General features: G+C 37.4%; 1 non-coding gene and 42 pseudogenes across 1 annotated transcript; all 43 read left to right on the top strand.

Annotated features, from left to right (window-relative positions):
• The first annotated feature begins 87 nt into the window (after positions 1–87).
• On the top strand, positions 88–206 carry LOC124333672 (annotated as a pseudogene).
• Positions 207–621: 415 nt separating this feature from the next.
• On the top strand, positions 622–740 carry LOC124330225 (annotated as a pseudogene).
• Positions 741–1,023: 283 nt separating this feature from the next.
• LOC124330078 lies at positions 1,024–1,142 on the top strand (annotated as a pseudogene).
• Positions 1,143–1,425: 283 nt separating this feature from the next.
• On the top strand, positions 1,426–1,544 carry LOC124334683 (annotated as a pseudogene).
• Positions 1,545–1,828: 284 nt separating this feature from the next.
• Positions 1,829–1,947, top strand: LOC124334684 (annotated as a pseudogene).
• Positions 1,948–2,230: 283 nt separating this feature from the next.
• Positions 2,231–2,349, top strand: LOC124334685 (annotated as a pseudogene).
• A 284-nt stretch (positions 2,350–2,633) lies between these two features.
• On the top strand, positions 2,634–2,752 carry LOC124333673 (annotated as a pseudogene).
• Positions 2,753–3,168: 416 nt separating this feature from the next.
• Positions 3,169–3,287, top strand: LOC124329764 (annotated as a pseudogene).
• A 283-nt stretch (positions 3,288–3,570) lies between these two features.
• Positions 3,571–3,689, top strand: LOC124330079 (annotated as a pseudogene).
• Positions 3,690–3,972: 283 nt separating this feature from the next.
• Positions 3,973–4,091, top strand: LOC124334686 (annotated as a pseudogene).
• Positions 4,092–4,375: 284 nt separating this feature from the next.
• LOC124334688 lies at positions 4,376–4,494 on the top strand (annotated as a pseudogene).
• A 283-nt stretch (positions 4,495–4,777) lies between these two features.
• LOC124334689 lies at positions 4,778–4,896 on the top strand (annotated as a pseudogene).
• Positions 4,897–5,180: 284 nt separating this feature from the next.
• LOC124333674 lies at positions 5,181–5,299 on the top strand (annotated as a pseudogene).
• A 416-nt stretch (positions 5,300–5,715) lies between these two features.
• On the top strand, positions 5,716–5,834 carry LOC124333221. The gene has a single exon (XR_006916865.1). It is a non-coding gene; the product is annotated as a 5S ribosomal RNA (ribosomal RNA).
• A 284-nt stretch (positions 5,835–6,118) lies between these two features.
• LOC124333675 lies at positions 6,119–6,237 on the top strand (annotated as a pseudogene).
• Positions 6,238–6,652: 415 nt separating this feature from the next.
• LOC124331109 lies at positions 6,653–6,771 on the top strand (annotated as a pseudogene).
• Positions 6,772–7,055: 284 nt separating this feature from the next.
• On the top strand, positions 7,056–7,174 carry LOC124334885 (annotated as a pseudogene).
• A 284-nt stretch (positions 7,175–7,458) lies between these two features.
• On the top strand, positions 7,459–7,577 carry LOC124333676 (annotated as a pseudogene).
• A 415-nt stretch (positions 7,578–7,992) lies between these two features.
• Positions 7,993–8,111, top strand: LOC124334690 (annotated as a pseudogene).
• Positions 8,112–8,395: 284 nt separating this feature from the next.
• LOC124329794 lies at positions 8,396–8,514 on the top strand (annotated as a pseudogene).
• A 284-nt stretch (positions 8,515–8,798) lies between these two features.
• LOC124333677 lies at positions 8,799–8,917 on the top strand (annotated as a pseudogene).
• Positions 8,918–9,332: 415 nt separating this feature from the next.
• Positions 9,333–9,451, top strand: LOC124334315 (annotated as a pseudogene).
• A 282-nt stretch (positions 9,452–9,733) lies between these two features.
• Positions 9,734–9,852, top strand: LOC124333678 (annotated as a pseudogene).
• A 415-nt stretch (positions 9,853–10,267) lies between these two features.
• Positions 10,268–10,386, top strand: LOC124334691 (annotated as a pseudogene).
• Positions 10,387–10,670: 284 nt separating this feature from the next.
• On the top strand, positions 10,671–10,789 carry LOC124329795 (annotated as a pseudogene).
• Positions 10,790–11,073: 284 nt separating this feature from the next.
• LOC124333680 lies at positions 11,074–11,192 on the top strand (annotated as a pseudogene).
• A 415-nt stretch (positions 11,193–11,607) lies between these two features.
• Positions 11,608–11,726, top strand: LOC124334317 (annotated as a pseudogene).
• A 282-nt stretch (positions 11,727–12,008) lies between these two features.
• LOC124333681 lies at positions 12,009–12,127 on the top strand (annotated as a pseudogene).
• A 415-nt stretch (positions 12,128–12,542) lies between these two features.
• LOC124334319 lies at positions 12,543–12,661 on the top strand (annotated as a pseudogene).
• Positions 12,662–12,944: 283 nt separating this feature from the next.
• LOC124333682 lies at positions 12,945–13,063 on the top strand (annotated as a pseudogene).
• Positions 13,064–13,478: 415 nt separating this feature from the next.
• On the top strand, positions 13,479–13,597 carry LOC124334320 (annotated as a pseudogene).
• A 283-nt stretch (positions 13,598–13,880) lies between these two features.
• On the top strand, positions 13,881–13,999 carry LOC124333685 (annotated as a pseudogene).
• A 415-nt stretch (positions 14,000–14,414) lies between these two features.
• Positions 14,415–14,533, top strand: LOC124334321 (annotated as a pseudogene).
• Positions 14,534–14,817: 284 nt separating this feature from the next.
• Positions 14,818–14,936, top strand: LOC124333686 (annotated as a pseudogene).
• Positions 14,937–15,351: 415 nt separating this feature from the next.
• LOC124334322 lies at positions 15,352–15,470 on the top strand (annotated as a pseudogene).
• Positions 15,471–15,753: 283 nt separating this feature from the next.
• LOC124335275 lies at positions 15,754–15,872 on the top strand (annotated as a pseudogene).
• A 415-nt stretch (positions 15,873–16,287) lies between these two features.
• Positions 16,288–16,406, top strand: LOC124334323 (annotated as a pseudogene).
• A 283-nt stretch (positions 16,407–16,689) lies between these two features.
• LOC124333737 lies at positions 16,690–16,808 on the top strand (annotated as a pseudogene).
• Positions 16,809–17,092: 284 nt separating this feature from the next.
• On the top strand, positions 17,093–17,211 carry LOC124332401 (annotated as a pseudogene).
• A 283-nt stretch (positions 17,212–17,494) lies between these two features.
• On the top strand, positions 17,495–17,613 carry LOC124333738 (annotated as a pseudogene).
• A 284-nt stretch (positions 17,614–17,897) lies between these two features.
• On the top strand, positions 17,898–18,016 carry LOC124332414 (annotated as a pseudogene).
• A 283-nt stretch (positions 18,017–18,299) lies between these two features.
• Positions 18,300–18,418, top strand: LOC124334692 (annotated as a pseudogene).
• A 284-nt stretch (positions 18,419–18,702) lies between these two features.
• LOC124334324 lies at positions 18,703–18,821 on the top strand (annotated as a pseudogene).
• Positions 18,822–19,088: the final 267 nt, after the last annotated feature.

Genomic DNA, 19,088 nt, shown 5'->3' on the forward strand with positions numbered 1-19,088 from the left:
AAATTCAATGAACAAACATTTCTATCACTTTGAAGTGATTTTCTATTCATCCATTGGGACTGGGAGGGTAATTTTTCATTTTTGAATGTCAGCGGCCATATCACGTAGAACGCACCTGGTCTCGTCAGCTCCCAGAAGTTAAGTTACGTCGAGTCCCGTTAGTACTTGGAAGGGTGACCGCTTGGGAATACGGGATGTCGTTGGCGATGAATAGTTTGTTTTCAATAACAAATTTCTTGAAATTTTTTTTTCAATCACGATGGTTACCAGTCCAAATTCGTAGATAAAACATTTCAATGCCTTAGAGATAGGTTAAATTCATCTATAAGAATGATTCTGGATCAATTCCATTGAGAGTTTTTCAAAGTTTATCGCGTTTTTTAATCGCGATGGTTACCAGTCCAAATTCGTAGATCAAAAATATCAATGGCATAGAAATAGGTTCAATTCATCTATTTGAATGATTCTGGATAAAATTCATTGCGAGTTTTTCAAAGTTTATCGCGCTTTTTTATTCGCGATGGTTACGAGTCCAAATTCAATGAACAAACATTTCTATCACTTTGAAGTGATTTTCTATTCATCCATTGGGACTGGGAGGGTAATTTTTCATTTTTGAATGTAAACGGCCATATCACGTAGAACGCACCTGGTCTCGTCAGCTCCCAGAAGTTAAGTCACGTCGAGGCCCGTTAGTACTTGGAAGGGTGACCGCTTGGGAATACGGGATGTCGTTGGCGATGAATAGTTTGTTTTCAATAACAAATTTCTTGAAATTTTTTTTCAATCACGATGGTTACCAGTCTAAATTCGTAGATCAAAATATCAATGGCATAGAGATAGGTTCAATTCATCTATAGGAATGATTCTGGATAAATTTCATTGCGAGTTTTTCAAAGTTTATCGCGCTTTTTTATTCGCGATGGTTACGAGTCCAAATTCAATGAACAAACATTTCTATCACTTTGAAGTGATTTTCTATTCATCCATTGGGACTGGGAGGGTAATTTTTCATTTTTGAATGTCAACGGCCATATCACGTAGAACACACCTGGTCTCGTCAGCTCCCAGAAGTTAAGTCACGTCGATTCCCGTTAGTACTTGGCAGGGTGACCGCTTGGGAATACGGGATGTCGTTGGCGATGAATAGTTTGTTTGCAATAACAAATTTCTTGAAATTTTTTTCAATCACGATGGTTACCAGTCCAAATTCGTAGATCAAAAATATCAATGGCATAGAGATAGGTTCAATTCATCTATTTGAATGATTCTGGATAAATTTCATTGCGAGTTTTTCAAAGTTTATCGCGCTTTTTTATTCGCGATGGTTACGAGTCCAAATTCAATGAACAAACATTTCTATCACTTTGAAGTGATTTTCTATTCATCCATTGGGACTGGGAGGGTAATTTTTCATTTTTGAATGTCAACGGCCATATCACGTAGAACGCACCTGGTCTCGTCAGCTCCCAGAAGTTAAGTCACGTCGAGTCCCGTTAGTACTTGGAAGGGTGACCGCTTGGGAATACGGGATGTCGTTGGCGATGAATAGTTTGTTTTCAATAACAAATTTCTTGAAATTTTTTTTCAATCACGATGGTTACCAGTCTAAATTCGTAGATCAAAAATATCAATGGCATAGAGATAGGTTCAATTCATCTATAGGAATGATTCTGGATAAATTTCATTGCGAGTTTTTCAAAGTTTATCGCGCTTTTTTATTCGCGATGGTTACGAGTCCAAATTCAATGAACAAACATTTCTATCACTTTGAAGTGATTTTCTATTCATCCATTGGGACTGGGAGGGTAATTTTTCATTTTTGAATGTCAACGGCCATATCACGTAGAACGCACCTGGTCTCGTCAGCTCCCAGAAGTTAAGTCACGTCGAGTCCCGTTAGTACTTGGAAGGGTGACCGCTTGGGAATACGGGATGTCGTTGGCGATGAATAGTTTGTTTTCAATAACAAATTTCTTGAAATTTTTTTCAATCACGATGGTTACCAGTCCAAATTCGTAGATCAAAAATATCAATGGCATAGAGATAGGTTCAATTCATCTATAGGAATGATTCTGGATAAATTTCATTGCGAGTTTTTCAAAGTTTATCGCGCTTTTTTATTCGCGATGGTTACGAGTCCAAATTCAATGAACAAACATTTCTATCACTTTGAAGTGATTTTCTATTCATCCATTGGGACTGGGAGGGTAATTTTTCATTTTTGAATGTCAACGGCCATATCACGTAGAACGCACCTGGTCTCGTCAGCTCCCAGAAGTTAAGTCACGTCGAGTCCCGTTAGTACTTGGAAGGGTGACCGCTTGGGAATACGGGATGTCGTTGGCGATGAATAGTTTGTTTTCAATAACAAATTTCTTGAAATTTTTTTTCAATCACGATGGTTACCAGTCCAAATTCGTAGATCAAAAATATCAATGGCATAGAGATAGGTTCAATTCATCTATAGGAATGATTCTGGATAAATTTCATTGCGAGTTTTTCAAAGTTTATCGCGCTTTTTTATTCGCGATGGTTACGAGTCCAAATTCAATGAACAAACATTTCTATCACTTTGAAGTGATTTTCTATTCATCCATTGGGACTGGGAGGGTAATTTTTCATTTTTGAATGTCAGCGGCCATATCACGTAGAACGCACCTGGTCTCGTCAGCTCCCAGAAGTTAAGTTACGTCGAGTCCCGTTAGTACTTGGAAGGGTGACCGCTTGGGAATACGGGATGTCGTTGGCGATGAATAGTTTGTTTTCAATAACAAATTTCTTGAAAATTTTTTTTTCAATCACGATGGTTACCAGTCCAAATTCGTAGATAAAACATTTCAATGCCTTAGAGATAGGTTAAATTCATCTATAAGAATGATTCTGGATCAATTCCATTGAGAGTTTTTCAAAGTTTATCGCGTTTTTTAATCGCGATGGTTACCAGTCCAAATTCGTAGATCAAAAATATCAATGGCATAGAAATAGGTTCAATTCATCTATTTGAATGATTCTGGATAAAATTCATTGCGAGTTTTTCAAAGTTTATCGCGCTTTTTTATTCGCGATGGTTACGAGTCCAAATTCAATGAACAAACATTTCTATCACTTTGAAGTGATTTTCTATTCATCCATTGGGACTGGGAGGGTAATTTTTCATTTTTGAATGTAAACGGCCATATCACGTAGAACGCACCTGGTCTCGTCAGCTCCCAGAAGTTAAGTCACGTCGAGTCCCGTTAGTACTTGGAAGGGTGACCGCTTGGGAATACGGGATGTCGTTGGCGATGAATAGTTTGTTTTCAATAACAAATTTCTTGAAATTTTTTTTCAATCACGATGGTTACCAGTCTAAATTCGTAGATCAAAATATCAATGGCATAGAGATAGGTTCAATTCATCTATAGGAATGATTCTGGATAAATTTCATTGCGAGTTTTTCAAAGTTTATCGCGCTTTTTTATTCGCGATGGTTACGAGTCCAAATTCAATGAACAAACATTTCTATCACTTTGAAGTGATTTTCTATTCATCCATTGGGACTGGGAGGGTAATTTTTCATTTTTGAATGTCAACGGCCATATCACGTAGAACACACCTGGTCTCGTCAGCTCCCAGAAGTTAAGTCACGTCGATTCCCGTTAGTACTTGGCAGGGTGACCGCTTGGGAATACGGGATGTCGTTGGCGATGAATAGTTTGTTTGCAATAACAAATTTCTTGAAATTTTTTTCAATCACGATGGTTACCAGTCCAAATTCGTAGATCAAAAATATCAATGGCATAGAGATAGGTTCAATTCATCTATTTGAATGATTCTGGATAAATTTCATTGCGAGTTTTTCAAAGTTTATCGCGCTTTTTTATTCGCGATGGTTACGAGTCCAAATTCAATGAACAAACATTTCTATCACTTTGAAGTGATTTTCTATTCATCCATTGGGACTGGGAGGGTAATTTTTCATTTTTGAATGTCAACGGCCATATCACGTAGAACGCACCTGGTCTCGTCAGCTCCCAGAAGTTAAGTCACGTCGAGTCCCGTTAGTACTTGGAAGGGTGACCGCTTGGGAATACGGGATGTCGTTGGCGATGAATAGTTTGTTTTCAATAACAAATTTCTTGAAATTTTTTTTCAATCACGATGGTTACCAGTCTAAATTCGTAGATCAAAAATATCAATGGCATAGAGATAGGTTCAATTCATCTATAGGAATGATTCTGGATAAATTTCATTGCGAGTTTTTCAAAGTTTATCGCGCTTTTTTATTCGCGATGGTTACGAGTCCAAATTCAATGAACAAACATTTCTATCACTTTGAAGTGATTTTCTATTCATCCATTGGGACTGGGAGGGTAATTTTTCATTTTTGAATGTCAACGGCCATATCACGTAGAACGCACCTGGTCTCGTCAGCTCCCAGAAGTTAAGTCACGTCGAGTCCCGTTAGTACTTGGAAGGGTGACCGCTTGGGAATACGGGATGTCGTTGGCGATGAATAGTTTGTTTTCAATAACAAATTTCTTGAAATTTTTTTCAATCACGATGGTTACCAGTCCAAATTCGTAGATCAAAAATATCAATGGCATAGAGATAGGTTCAATTCATCTATAGGAATGATTCTGGATAAATTTCATTGCGAGTTTTTCAAAGTTTATCGCGCTTTTTTATTCGCGATGGTTACGAGTCCAAATTCAATGAACAAACATTTCTATCACTTTGAAGTGATTTTCTATTCATCCATTGGGACTGGGAGGGTAATTTTTCATTTTTGAATGTCAACGGCCATATCACGTAGAACGCACCTGGTCTCGTCAGCTCCCAGAAGTTAAGTCACGTCGAGTCCCGTTAGTACTTGGAAGGGTGACCGCTTGGGAATACGGGATGTCGTTGGCGATGAATAGTTTGTTTTCAATAACAAATTTCTTGAAATTTTTTTTCAATCACGATGGTTACCAGTCCAAATTCGTAGATCAAAAATATCAATGGCATAGAGATAGGTTCAATTCATCTATAGGAATGATTCTGGATAAATTTCATTGCGAGTTTTTCAAAGTTTATCGCGCTTTTTTATTCGCGATGGTTACGAGTCCAAATTCAATGAACAAACATTTCTATCACTTTGAAGTGATTTTCTATTCATCCATTGGGACTGGGAGGGTAATTTTTCATTTTTGAATGTCAGCGGCCATATCACGTAGAACGCACCTGGTCTCGTCAGCTCCCAGAAGTTAAGTTACGTCGAGTCCCGTTAGTACTTGGAAGGGTGACCGCTTGGGAATACGGGATGTCGTTGGCGATGAATAGTTTGTTTTCAATAACAAATTTCTTGAAAATTTTTTTTTCAATCACGATGGTTACCAGTCCAAATTCGTAGATAAAACATTTCAATGCCTTAGAGATAGGTTAAATTCATCTATAAGAATGATTCTGGATCAATTCCATTGAGAGTTTTTCAAAGTTTATCGCGTTTTTTAATCGCGATGGTTACCAGTCCAAATTCGTAGATCAAAAATATCAATGGCATAGAAATAGGTTCAATTCATCTATTTGAATGATTCTGGATAAAATTCATTGCGAGTTTTTCAAAGTTTATCGCGCTTTTTTATTCGCGATGGTTACGAGTCCAAATTCAATGAACAAACATTTCTATCACTTTGAAGTGATTTTCTATTCATCCATTGGGACTGGGAGGGTAATTTTTCAATTTTGAATGTCAACGGCCATATCACGTAGAACGCACCTGGTCTCGTCAGCTCCCAGAAGTTAAGTTACGTCGAGTCCCGTTAGTACTTGGAAGGGTGACCGCTTGGGAATACGGGATGTCGTTGACGATGAATAGTTTGTTTTCAATAACAAATTTCTTGAAATTTTTTTTCAATCACGATGGTTACCAGTCCAAATTCGTAGATCAAAAATATCAATGGCATAGAGATAGGTTCAATTCATCTATAGGAATGATTCTGGATAAATTTCATTGCGAGTTTTTCAAAGTTTATCGCGCTTTTTTATTCGCGATGGTTACGAGTCCAAATTCAATGAACAAACATTTCTATCACTTTGAAGTGATTTTCTATTCATCCATTGGGACTGGGAGTGTAATTTTTCATTTTTGAATGTCAGCGGCCATATCACGTAGAACGCACCTGGTCTCGTCAGCTCCCAGAAGTTAAGTTACGTCGAGTCCCGTTAGTACTTGGAAGGGTGACCGCTTGGGAATACGGGATGTCGTTGGCGATGAATAGTTTGTTTTCAATAACAAATTTCTTGAAATTTTTTTTTCAATCACGATGGTTACCAGTCCAAATTCGTAGATAAAACATATCAATGCCTTAGAGATAGGTTAAATTCATCTATAAGAATGATTCTGGATCAATTCCATTGAGAGTTTTTCAAAGTTTATCGCGTTTTTTAATCGCGATGGTTACCAGTCCAAATTCGTAGATCAAAAATATCAATGGCATAGAAATAGGTTCAATTCATCTATTTGAATGATTCTGGATAAAATTCATTGCGAGTTTTTCAAAGTTTATCGCGCTTTTTTATTCGCGATGGTTACGAGTCCAAATTCAATGAACAAACATTTCTATCACTTTGAAGTGATTTTCTATTCATCCATTGGGACTGGGAGGGTAATTTTTCATTTTTGAATGTCAGCGGCCATATCACGTAGAACGCACCTGGTCTCGTCAGCTCCCAGAAGTTAAGTTACGTCGAGTCCCGTTAGTACTTGGAAGGGTGACCGCTTGGGAATACGGGATGCCGTTGGCGATGAATAGTTTGTTTTAAATAACAAATTTCTTGAAATTTTTTTTCAATCACGATGGTTACCAGTCCAAATTCGTAGATCAAAAATATCAATGGCATAGAGATAGGTTCAATTCATCTATAGGAATGATTCTGGATAAATTTCATTGCGAGTTTTTCAAAGTTTATGGCGCTTTTTTATTCGCGATGGTTACGAGTCCAAATTCAATGAACAAACATTTCTATCACTTTGAAGTGATTTTCTATTCATCCATTGGGACTGGGAGGGTAATTTTTCATTTTTGAATATCAGCGGCCATATCACGTAGAACGCACCTGGTCTCGTCAGCTCCCAGAAGTTAAGTTACGTCGAGTCCCGTTAGTACTTGGAAGGGTGACCGCTTGGGAATACGGGATGTCGTTGACGATGAATAGTTTGTTTTCAATAACAAATTTCTTGAAATTTTTTTTCAATCACGATGGTTACCAGTCCAAATTCGTAGATCAAAAATATCAATGGCATAGAGATAGGTTCAATTCATCTATAGGAATGATTCTGGATAAATTTCATTGCGAGTTTTTCAAAGTTTATCGCGCTTTTTTATTCGCGATGGTTACGAGTCCAAATTCAATGAACAAACATTTCTATCACTTTGAAGTGATTTTCTATTCATCCATTGGGACTGGGAGGGTAATTTTTCATTTTTGAATGTCAGCGGCCATATCACGTAGAACGCACCTGGTCTCGTCAGCTCCCAGAAGTTAAGTTACGTCGAGTCCCGTTAGTACTTGGAAGGGTGACCGCTTGGGAATACGGGATGTCGTTGGCGATGAATAGTTTGTTTTCAATAACAAATTTCTTGAATTTTTTTTTTCAATCACGATGGTTACCAGTCCAAATTCGTAGATAAAACATTTCAATGCCTTAGAGATAGGTTAAATTCATCTATAAGAATGATTCTGGATCAATTCCATTTAGAGTTTTTCAAAGTTTATCGCGTTTTTTAATCGCGATGGTTACCAGTCCAAATTCGTAGATCAAAAATATCAATGGCATAGAGATAGGTTCAATTCATCTATTTGAATGATTCTGGATAAATTTCATTGCGAGTTTTTCAAAGTTTATCGCGCTTTTTTATTCGCGATGGTTACGAGTCCAAATTCAATGAAGAAACATTTCTATCACTTTGAAGTGATTTTCTATTCATCCATTGGGACTGGGAGGGTAATTTTTCATTTTTGAATGTCAACGGCCATATCACGTAGAACGCACCTGGTCTCGTCAGCTCCCAGAAGTTAAGTCACGTCGAGTCCCGTTAGTACTTGGAAGGGTGACCGCTTGGGAATACGGGATGTCGTTGGCGATGAATAGTTTGTTTTAAATAACAAATTTCTTGAAATTTTTTTTCAATCACGATGGTTACCAGTCCAAATTCGTAGATCAAAAATATCAATGGCATAGAGATAGGTTCAATTCATCTATTTGAATGATTCTGGATAAATTTCATTGCGAGTTTTTCAAAGTTTATCGCGCTTTTTTATTCGCGATGGTTACGAGTCCAAATTCAATGAACAAACATTTCTATCACTTTGAAGTGATTTTCTATTCATCCATTGGGACTGGGAGGGTAATTTTTCATTTTTGAATGTCAACGGCCATATCACGTAGAACGCACCAGGTCTCGTCAGCTCCCAGAAGTTAAGTCACGTCGAGTCCCGTTAGTACTTGGAAGGGTGACCGCTTGGGAATACGGGATGTCGTTGGCGATGAATAGTTTGTTTTCAATAACAAATTTCTTGAAATTTTTTTTCAATCACGATGGTTACCAGTCCAAATTCGTAGATCAAAAATATCAATGGCATAGAGATAGGTTCAATTCATCTATAGGAATGATTCTGGATAAATTTCATTGCGAGTTTTTCAAAGTTTATCGCGCTTTTTTATTCGCGATGGTTACGAGTCCAAATTCAATGAACAAACATTTCTATCACTTTGAAGTGATTTTCTATTCATCCATTGGGACTGGGAGGGTAATTTTTCATTTTTGAATGTCAGCGGCCATATCACGTAGAACGCACCTGGTCTCGTCAGCTCCCAGAAGTTAAGTTACGTCGAGTCCCGTTAGTACTTGGAAGGGTGACCGCTTGGGAATACGGGATGTCGTTGGCGATGAATAGTTTGTTTTCAATAACAAATTTCTTGAAATTTTTTTTTCAATCACGATGGTTACCAGTCCAAATTCGTAGATAAAACATTTCAATGCCTTAGAGATAGGTTAAATTCATCTATAAGAATGATTCTGGATCAATTCCATTGAGAGTTTTTCAAAGTTTATCGCGTTTTTTAATCGCGATGGTTACCAGTCCAAATTCGTAGATCAAAAATATCAATGGCATAGAGATAGGTTCAATTCATCTATTTGAATGATTCTGGATAAATTTCATTGCGAGTTTTTCAAAGTTTATCGCGCTTTTTTATTCGCGATGGTTACGAGTCCAAATTCAATGAACAAACATTTCTATCACTTTGAAGTGATTTTCTATTCATCCATTGGGGCTGGGAGGGTAATTTTTCATTTTTGAATGTCAACGGCCATATCACGTAGAACGCACCTGGTCTCGTCAGCTCCCAGAAGTTAATTTACGTCGAGTCCCGTTAGTACTTGGAAGGGTGACCGCTTGGGAATACGGGATGTCGTTGGCGATGAATAGTTTGTTTTAAATAACAAATTTCTTGAAATTTTTTTCAATCACGATGGTTACCAGTCCAAATTCGTAGATCAAAAATATCAATGGCATAGAGATAGGTTCAATTCATCTATAGGAATGATTCTGGATAAATTTCATTGCGAGTTTTTAAAGTTTATCGCGCTTTTTTATTCGCGATGGTTACGAGTCCAAATTCAATGAACAAACATTTCTATCACTTTGAAGTGATTTTCTATTCATCCATTGGGACTGGGAGGGTAATTTTTCATTTTTGAATGTCAGCGGCCATATCACGTAGAACGCACCTGGTCTCGTCAGCTCCCAGAAGTTAAGTTACGTCGAGTCCCGTTAGTACTTGGAAGGGTGACCGCTTGGGAATACGGGATGTCGTTGGCGATGAATAGTTTGTTTTCAATAACAAATTTCTTGAATTTTTTTTTTCAATCACGATGGTTACCAGTCCAAATTCGTAGATAAAACATTTCAATGCCTTAGAGATAGGTTAAATTCATCTATAAGAATGATTCTGGATCAATTCCATTTAGAGTTTTTCAAAGTTTATCGCGTTTTTTAATCGCGATGGTTACCAGTCCAAATTCGTAGATCAAAAATATCAATGGCATAGAGATAGGTTCAATTCATCTATTTGAATGATTCTGGATAAATTTCATTGCGAGTTTTTCAAAGTTTATCGCGCTTTTTTATTCGCGATGGTTACGAGTCCAAATTCAATGAAGAAACATTTCTATCACTTTGAAGTGATTTTCTATTCATCCATTGGGACTGGGAGGGTAATTTTTCATTTTTGAATGTCAACGGCCATATCACGTAGAACGCACCTGGTCTCGTCAGCTCCCAGAAGTTAAGTCACGTCGAGTCCCGTTAGTACTTGGAAGGGTGACCGCTTGGGAATACGGGATGTCGTTGGCGATGAATAGTTTGTTTTAAATAACAAATTTCTTGAAATTTTTTTTCAATCACGATGGTTACCAGTCCAAATTCGTAGATCAAAAATATCAATGGCATAGAGATAGGTTCAATTCATCTATTTGAATGATTCTGGATAAATTTCATTGCGAGTTTTTCAAAGTTTATCGCGCTTTTTTATTCGCGATGGTTACGAGTCCAAATTCAATGAACAAACATTTCTATCACTTTGAAGTGATTTTCTATTCATCCATTGGGACTGGGAGGGTAATTTTTCATTTTTGAATGTCAACGGCCATATCACGTAGAACGCACCAGGTCTCGTCAGCTCCCAGAAGTTAAGTCACGTCGAGTCCCGTTAGTACTTGGAAGGGTGACCGCTTGGGAATACGGGATGTCGTTGGCGATGAATAGTTTGTTTTCAATAACAAATTTCTTGAAATTTTTTTTCAATCACGATGGTTACCAGTCCAAATTCGTAGATCAAAAATATCAATGGCATAGAGATAGGTTCAATTCATCTATAGGAATGATTCTGGATAAATTTCATTGCGAGTTTTTCAAAGTTTATCGCGCTTTTTTATTCGCGATGGTTACGAGTCCAAATTCAATGAACAAACATTTCTATCACTTTGAAGTGATTTTCTATTCATCCATTGGGACTGGGAGGGTAATTTTTCATTTTTGAATGTCAGCGGCCATATCACGTAGAACGCACCTGGTCTCGTCAGCTCCCAGAAGTTAAGTTACGTCGAGTCCCGTTAGTACTTGGAAGGGTGACCGCTTGGGAATACGGGATGTCGTTGGCGATGAATAGTTTGTTTTCAATAACAAATTTCTTGAAATTTTTTTTTCAATCACGATGGTTACCAGTCCAAATTCGTAGATAAAACATTTCAATGCCTTAGAGATAGGTTAAATTCATCTATAAGAATGATTCTGGATCAATTCCATTGAGAGTTTTTCAAAGTTTATCGCGTTTTTTAATCGCGATGGTTACCAGTCCAAATTCGTAGATCAAAAATATCAATGGCATAGAGATAGGTTCAATTCATCTATTTGAATGATTCTGGATAAATTTCATTGCGAGTTTTTCAAAGTTTATCGCGCTTTTTTATTCGCGATGGTTACGAGTCCAAATTCAATGAACAAACATTTCTATCACTTTGAAGTGATTTTCTATTCATCCATTGGGGCTGGGAGGGTAATTTTTCATTTTTGAATGTCAACGGCCATATCACGTAGAACGCACCTGGTCTCGTCAGCTCCCAGAAGTTAATTTACGTCGAGTCCCGTTAGTACTTGGAAGGGTGACCGCTTGGGAATACGGGATGTCGTTGGCGATGAATAGTTTGTTTTAAATAACAAATTTCTTGAAATTTTTTTCAATCACGATGGTTACCAGTCCAAATTCGTAGATCAAAAATATCAATGGCATAGAGATAGGTTCAATTCATCTATAGGAATGATTCTGGATAAATTTCATTGCGAGTTTTTAAAGTTTATCGCGCTTTTTTATTCGCGATGGTTACGAGTCCAAATTCAATGAACAAACATTTCTATCACTTTGAAGTGATTTTCTATTCATCCATTGGGACTGGGAGGGTAATTTTTCATTTTTGAATGTCAGCGGCCATATCACGTAGAACGCACCTGGTCTCGTCAGCTCCCAGAAGTTAAGTTACGTCGAGTCCCGTTAGTACTTGGAAGGGTGACCGCTTGGGAATACGGGATGTCGTTGGCGATGAATAGTTTGTTTTCAATAACAAATTTCTTGAAATTTTTTTTTCAATCACGATGGTTACCAGTCCAAATTCGTAGATAAAACATTTCAATGCCTTAGAGATAGGTTAAATTCATCTATAAGAATGATTCTGGATCGATTCCATTGAGAGTTTTTCAAAGTTTATCGCGTTTTTTAATCGCGATGGTTACCAGTCCAAATTCGTAGATCAAAAATATCAATGGCATAGAGATAGGTTCAATTCATCTATTTGAATGATTCTGGATAAATTTCATTGCGAGTTTTTCAAAGTTTATCGCGCTTTTTTATTCGCGATGGTTACGAGTCCAAATTCAATGAACAAACATTTCTATCACTTTGAAGTGAATTTCTATTCATCCATTGGGGCTGGGAGGGTAATTTTTCATTTTTGAATGTCAACGGCCATATCACGTAGAACGCACCTGGTCTCGTCAGCTCCCAGAAGTTAATTTACGTCGAGTCCCGTTAGTACTTGGAAGGGTGACCGCTTGGGAATACGGGATGTCGTTGGCGATGAATAGTTTGTTTTCAATAACAAATTTCTTGAAATTTTTTTCAATCACGATGGTTACCAGTCCAAATTCGTAGATCAAAAATATCAATGGCATAGAGATAGGTTCAATTCATCTATAGGAATGATTCTGGATAAATTTCATTGCGAGTTTTTCAAAGTTTATCGCGCTTTTTTATTCGCGATGGTTACGAGTCCAAATTCAATGAACAAACATTTCTATCACTTTGAAGTGATTTTCTATTCATCCATTGGGACTGGGAGGGTAATTTTTCATTTTTGAATGTCAGCGGCCATATCACGTAGAACGCACCTGGTCTCGTCAGCTCCCAGAAGTTAAGTTACGTCGAGTCCCGTTAGTACTTGGAAGGGTGACCGCTTGGGAATACGGGATGTCGTTGGCGATGAATAGTTTGTTTTCAATAACAAATTTCTTGAAATTTTTTTTTCAATCACGATGGTTACCAGTCCAAATTCGTAGATAAAACATTTCAATGCCTTAGAGATAGGTTAAATTCATCTATAAGAATGATTCTGGATCAATTCCATTGAGAGTTTTTCAAAGTTTATCGCGTTTTTTAATCGCGATGGTTACCAGTCCAAATTCGTAGATCAAAAATATCAATGGCATAGAGATAGGTTCAATTCATCTATTTGAATGATTCTGGATAAATTTCATTGCGAGTTTTTCAAAGTTTATCGCGCTTTTTTATTCGCGATGGTTACGAGTCCAAATTCAATGAACAAACATTTCTATCACTTTGAAGTGATTTTCTATTCATCCATTGGGGCTGGGAGGGTAATTTTTCATTTTTGAATGTCAACGGCCATATCACGTAGAACGCACCTGGTCTCGTCAGCTCCCAGAAGTTAATTTACGTCGAGTCCCGTTAGTACTTGGAAGGGTGACCGCTTGGGAATACGGGATGTCGTTGGCGATGAATAGTTTGTTTTAAATAACAAATTTCTTGAAATTTTTTTCAATCACGATGGTTACCAGTCCAAATTCGTAGATCAAAAATATCAATGGCATAGAGATAGGTTCAATTCATCTATAGGAATGATTCTGGATAAATTTCATTGCGAGTTTTTCAAAGTTTATCGCGCTTTTTTATTCGCGATGGTTACGAGTCCAAATTCAATGAACAAACATTTCTATCACTTTGAAGTGATTTTCTATTCATCCATTGGGACTGGGAGGGTAATTTTTCATTTTTGAATGTCAGCGGCCATATCACGTAGAACGCACCTGGTCTCGTCAGCTCCCAGAAGTTAAGTTACGTCGAGTCCCGTTAGTACTTGGAAGGGTGACCGCTTGGGAATACGGGATGTCGTTGGCGATGAATAGTTTGTTTTCAATAACAAATTTCTTGAAATTTTTTTTTCAATCACGATGGTTACCAGTCCAAATTCGTAGATAAAACATTTCAATGCCTTAGAGATAGGTTAAATTCATCTATAAGAATGATTCTGGATCGATTCCATTGAGAGTTTTTCAAAGTTTATCGCGTTTTTTAATCGCGATGGTTACCAGTCCATATTCGTAGATCAAAAATATCAATGGCATAGAGATAGGTTCAATTCATCTATTTGAATGATTCTGGATAAATTTCATTGCGAGTTTTTCAAAGTTTATCGCGCTTTTTTATTCGCGATGGTTACGAGTCCAAATTCAATGAACAAACATTTCTATCACTTTGAAGTGAATTTCTATTCATCCATTGGGGCTGGGAGGGTAATTTTTCATTTTTGAATGTCAACGGCCATATCACGTAGAACGCACCTGGTCTCGTCAGCTCCCAGAAGTTAATTTACGTCGAGTCCCGTTAGTACTTGGAAGGGTGACCGCTTGGGAATACGGGATGTCGTTGGCGATGAATAGTTTGTTTTCAATAACAAATTTCTTGAAATTTTTTTTCAATCACGATGGTTACCAGTCCAAATTCGTAGATCAAAAATATCAATGGCATAGAGATAGGTTCAATTCATCTATAGGAATGATTCTGGATAAATTTCATTGCGAGTTTTTCAAAGTTTATCGCGCTTTTTTATTCGCGATGGTTACGAGTCCAAATTCAATGAACAAACATTTCTATCACTTTGAAGTGATTTTCTATTCATCCATTGGGACTGGGAGGGTAATTTTTCATTTTTGAATGTCAGCGGCCATATCACGTAGAACGCACCTGGTCTCGTCAGCTCCCAGAAGTTAAGTTACGTCGAGTCCCGTTAGTACTTGGAAGGGTGACCGCTTGGGAATACGGGATGTCGTTGGCGATGAATAGTTTGTTTTCAATAACAAATTTCTTGAAATTTTTTTTTCAATCACGATGGTTACCAGTCCAAATTCGTAGATAAAACATTTCAATGCCTTAGAGATAGGTTAAATTCATCTATAAGAATGATTCTGGATCAATTCCATTGAGAGTTTTTCAAAGTTTATCGCGTTTTTTAATCGCGATGGTTACCAGTCCAAATTCGTAGATCAAAAATATCAATGGCATAGAGATAGGTTCAATTCATCTATTTGAATGATTCTGGATAAATTTCATTGCGAGTTTTTCAAAGTTTATCGCGCTTTTTTATTCGCGATGGTTACGAGTCCAAATTCAATGAACAAACATTTCTATCACTTTGAAGTGATTTTCTATTCATCCATTGGGGCTGGGAGGGTAATTTTTCATTTTTGAATGTCAACGGCCATATCACGTAGAACGCACCTGGTCTCGTCAGCTCCCAGAAGTTAATTTACGTCGAGTCCCGTTAGTACTTGGAAGGGTGACCGCTTGGGAATACGGGATGTCGTTGGCGATGAATAGTTTGTTTTAAATAACAAATTTCTTGAAATTTTTTTCAATCACGATGGTTACCAGTCCAAATTCGTAGATCAAAAATATCAATGGCATAGAGATAGGTTCAATTCATCTATAGGAATGATTCTGGATAAATTTCATTGCGAGTTTTTCAAAGTTTATCGCGCTTTTTTATTCGCGATGGTTACGAGTCCAAATTCAATGAACAAACATTTCTATCACTTTGAAGTGATTTTCTATTCATCCATTGGGACTGGGAGGGTAATTTTTCATTTTTGAATGTCAGCGGCCATATCACGTAGAACGCACCTGGTCTCGTCAGCTCCCAGAAGTTAAGTTACGTCGAGTCCCGTTAGTACTTGGAAGGGTGATCGCTTGGGAATACGGGATGTCGTTGGCGATGAATAGTTTGTTTTCAATAACAAATTTCTTGAAATTTTTTTTTCAATCACGATGGTTACCAGTCCAAATTCGTAGATAAAACATTTCAATGCCTTAGAGATAGGTTAAATTCATCTATAAGAATGATTCTGGATCGATTCCATTGAGAGTTTTTCAAAGTTTATCGCGTTTTTTAATCGCGATGGTTACCAGTCCAAATTCGTAGATAAAAAATATCAATGGCATAGAGATAGGTTCAATTCATCTATTTGAATGATTCTGGATAAATTTCATTGCGAGTTTTTCAAAGTTTATCGCGCTTTTTTATTCGCGATGGTTACGAGTCCAAATTCAATGAACAAACATTTCTATCACTTTGAAGTGAATTTCTATTCATCCATTGGGGCTGGGAGGGTAATTTTTCATTTTTGAATGTCAACGGCCATATCACGTAGAACGCACCTGGTCTCGTCAGCTCCCAGAAGTTAATTTACGTCGAGTCCCGTTAGTACTTGGAAGGGTGACCGCTTGGGAATACGGGATGTCGTTGGCGATGAATAGTTTGTTTTAAATAACAAATTTCTTGAAATTTTTTTCAATCACGATGGTTACCAGTCCAAATTCGTAGATCAAAAATATCAATGGCATAGAGATAGGTTCAATTCATCTATAGGAATGATTCTGGATAAATTTCATTGCGAGTTTTTCAAAGTTTATCGCGCTTTTTTATTCGCGATGGTTACGAGTCCAAATTCAATGAACAAACATTTCTATCACTTTGAAGTGATTTTCTATTCATCCATTGGGACTGGGAGGGTAATTTTTCATTTTTGAATGTCAACGGCCATATCACGTAGAACGCACCTGGTCTCGTCAGCTCCCAGAAGTTAAGTTACGTCGAGTCCCGTTAGTACTTGGAAGGGTAACCGCTTGGGAATACGGGATGTCGTTGGCGATGAATAGTTTGTTTTCAATAACAAATTTCTTGAAATTTTTTTTCAATCACGATGGTTACCAGTCCAAATTCGTAGATCAAAAATATCAATGGCATAGAGATAGGTTCAATTCATCTATAGGAATGATTCTGGATAAATTTCATTGCGAGTTTTTCAAAGTTTATCGCGCTTTTTTATTCGCGATGGTTACGAGTCCAAATTCAATGAACAAACATTTCTATCACTTTGAAGTGATTTTCTATTCATCCATTTGGACTGGGAGGGTAATTTTTCATTTTTGAATGTCAACGGCCATATCACGTAGAACGCACCTGGTCTCGTCAGCTCCCAGAAGTTAAGTTACGTCGAGTCCCGTTAGTACTTGGAAGGGTGACCGCTTGGGAATACGGGATGTCGTTGGCGATGAATAGTTTGTTTTAAATAACAAATTTCTTGAAATTTTTTTCAATCACGATGGTTACCAGTCCAAATTCGTAGATCAAAAATATCAATGGCATAGAGATAGGTTCAATTCATCTATAGGAATGATTCTGGATAAATTTCATTGCGAGTTTTTCAAAGTTTATCGCGCTTTTTTATTCGCGATGGTTACGAGTCCAAATTCAATGAACAAACATTTCTATCACTTTGAAGTGATTTTCTATTCATCCATTGGGACTGGGAGGGTAATTTTTCATTTTTGAATGTCAACGGCCATATCACGTAGAACGCACCTGGTCTCGTCAGCTCCCAGAAGTTAAGTTACGTCGAGTCCCGTTAGTACTTGGAAGGGTAACCGCTTGGGAATACGGGATGTCGTTGGCGATGAATAGTTTGTTTTCAATAACAAATTTCTTGAAATTTTTTTTCAATCACGATGGTTACCAGTCCAAATTCGTAGATCAAAAATATCAATGGCATAGAGATAGGTTCAATTCATCTATAGGAATGATTCTGGATAAATTTCATTGCGAGTTTTTCAAAGTTTATCGCGCTTTTTTATTCGCGATGGTTACGAGTCCAAATTCAATGAACAAACATTTCTATCACTTTGAAGTGATTTTCTATTCATCCATTTGGACTGGGAGGGTAATTTTTCATTTTTGAATGTCAACGGCCATATCACGTAGAACGCACCTGGTCTCGTCAGCTCCCAGAAGTTAAGTTACGTCGAGTCCCGTTAGTACTTGGAAGGGTGACCGCTTGGGAATACGGGATGTCGTTGGCGATGAATAGTTTGTTTTCAATAACAAATTTCTTGAAATTTTTTTCAAGCACGATGGTTACCAGTCCAAATTCGTAGATCAAAAATATCAATGGCATAGAGATAGGTTCAATTCATCTATAGGAATGATTCTGGATAAATTTCATTGCGAGTTTTTCAAAGTTTATCGCGCTTTTTTATTCGCGATGGTTACGAGTCCAAATTCAATGAACAAACATTTCTATCACTTTGAAGTGATTTTCTATTCATCCATTGGGACTGGGAGGGTAATTTTTCATTTTTGAATGTCAACGGCCATATCACGTAGAACGCACCTGGTCTCGTCAGCTCCCAGAAGTTAAGTCACGTCGAGTCCCGTTAGTACTTGGAAGGGTGACCGCTTGGGAATACGGGATGTCGTTGGCGATGAATAGTTTGTTTTAAATAACAAATTTCTTGAAATTTTTTTTCAATCACGATGGTTACCAGTCCAAATTCGTAGATCAAAAATATCAATGGCATAGAGATAGGTTCAATTCATCTATTTGAATGATTCTGGATAAATTTCATTGCGAGTTTTTCAAAGTTTATCGCGCTTTTTTATTCGCGATGGTTACGAGTCCAAATTCAATGAACAAACATTTCTATCACTTTGAAGTGAATTTCTATTCATCCATTGGGGCTGGGAGGGTAATTTTTCATTTTTGAATGTCAACGGCCATATCACGTAGAACGCACCTGGTCTCGTCAGCTCCCAGAAGTTAATTTACGTCGAGTCCCGTTAGTACTTGGAAGGGTGACCGCTTGGGAATACGGGATGTCGTTGGCGATGAATAGTTTGTTTTCAATAACAAATTTCTTGAAATTTTTTTTCAATCACGATGGTTACCAGTCCAAATTCGTAGATCAAAAATATCAATGGCATAGAGATAGGTTCAATTCATCTATAGGAATGATTCTGGATAAATTTCATTGCGAGTTTTTCAAAGTTTATCGCGCTTTTTTATTCGCGATGGTTACGAGTCCAAATTCAATGAACAAACATTTCTATCACTTTGAAGTGATTTTCTATTCATCCATTTGGACTGGGAGGGTA

The sequence above is a fragment of the Daphnia pulicaria genome, chromosome 3 (assembly GCF_021234035.1).
Source record: "Daphnia pulicaria isolate SC F1-1A chromosome 3, SC_F0-13Bv2, whole genome shotgun sequence".
NCBI lineage: Eukaryota > Metazoa > Arthropoda > Branchiopoda > Diplostraca > Daphniidae > Daphnia > Daphnia pulicaria.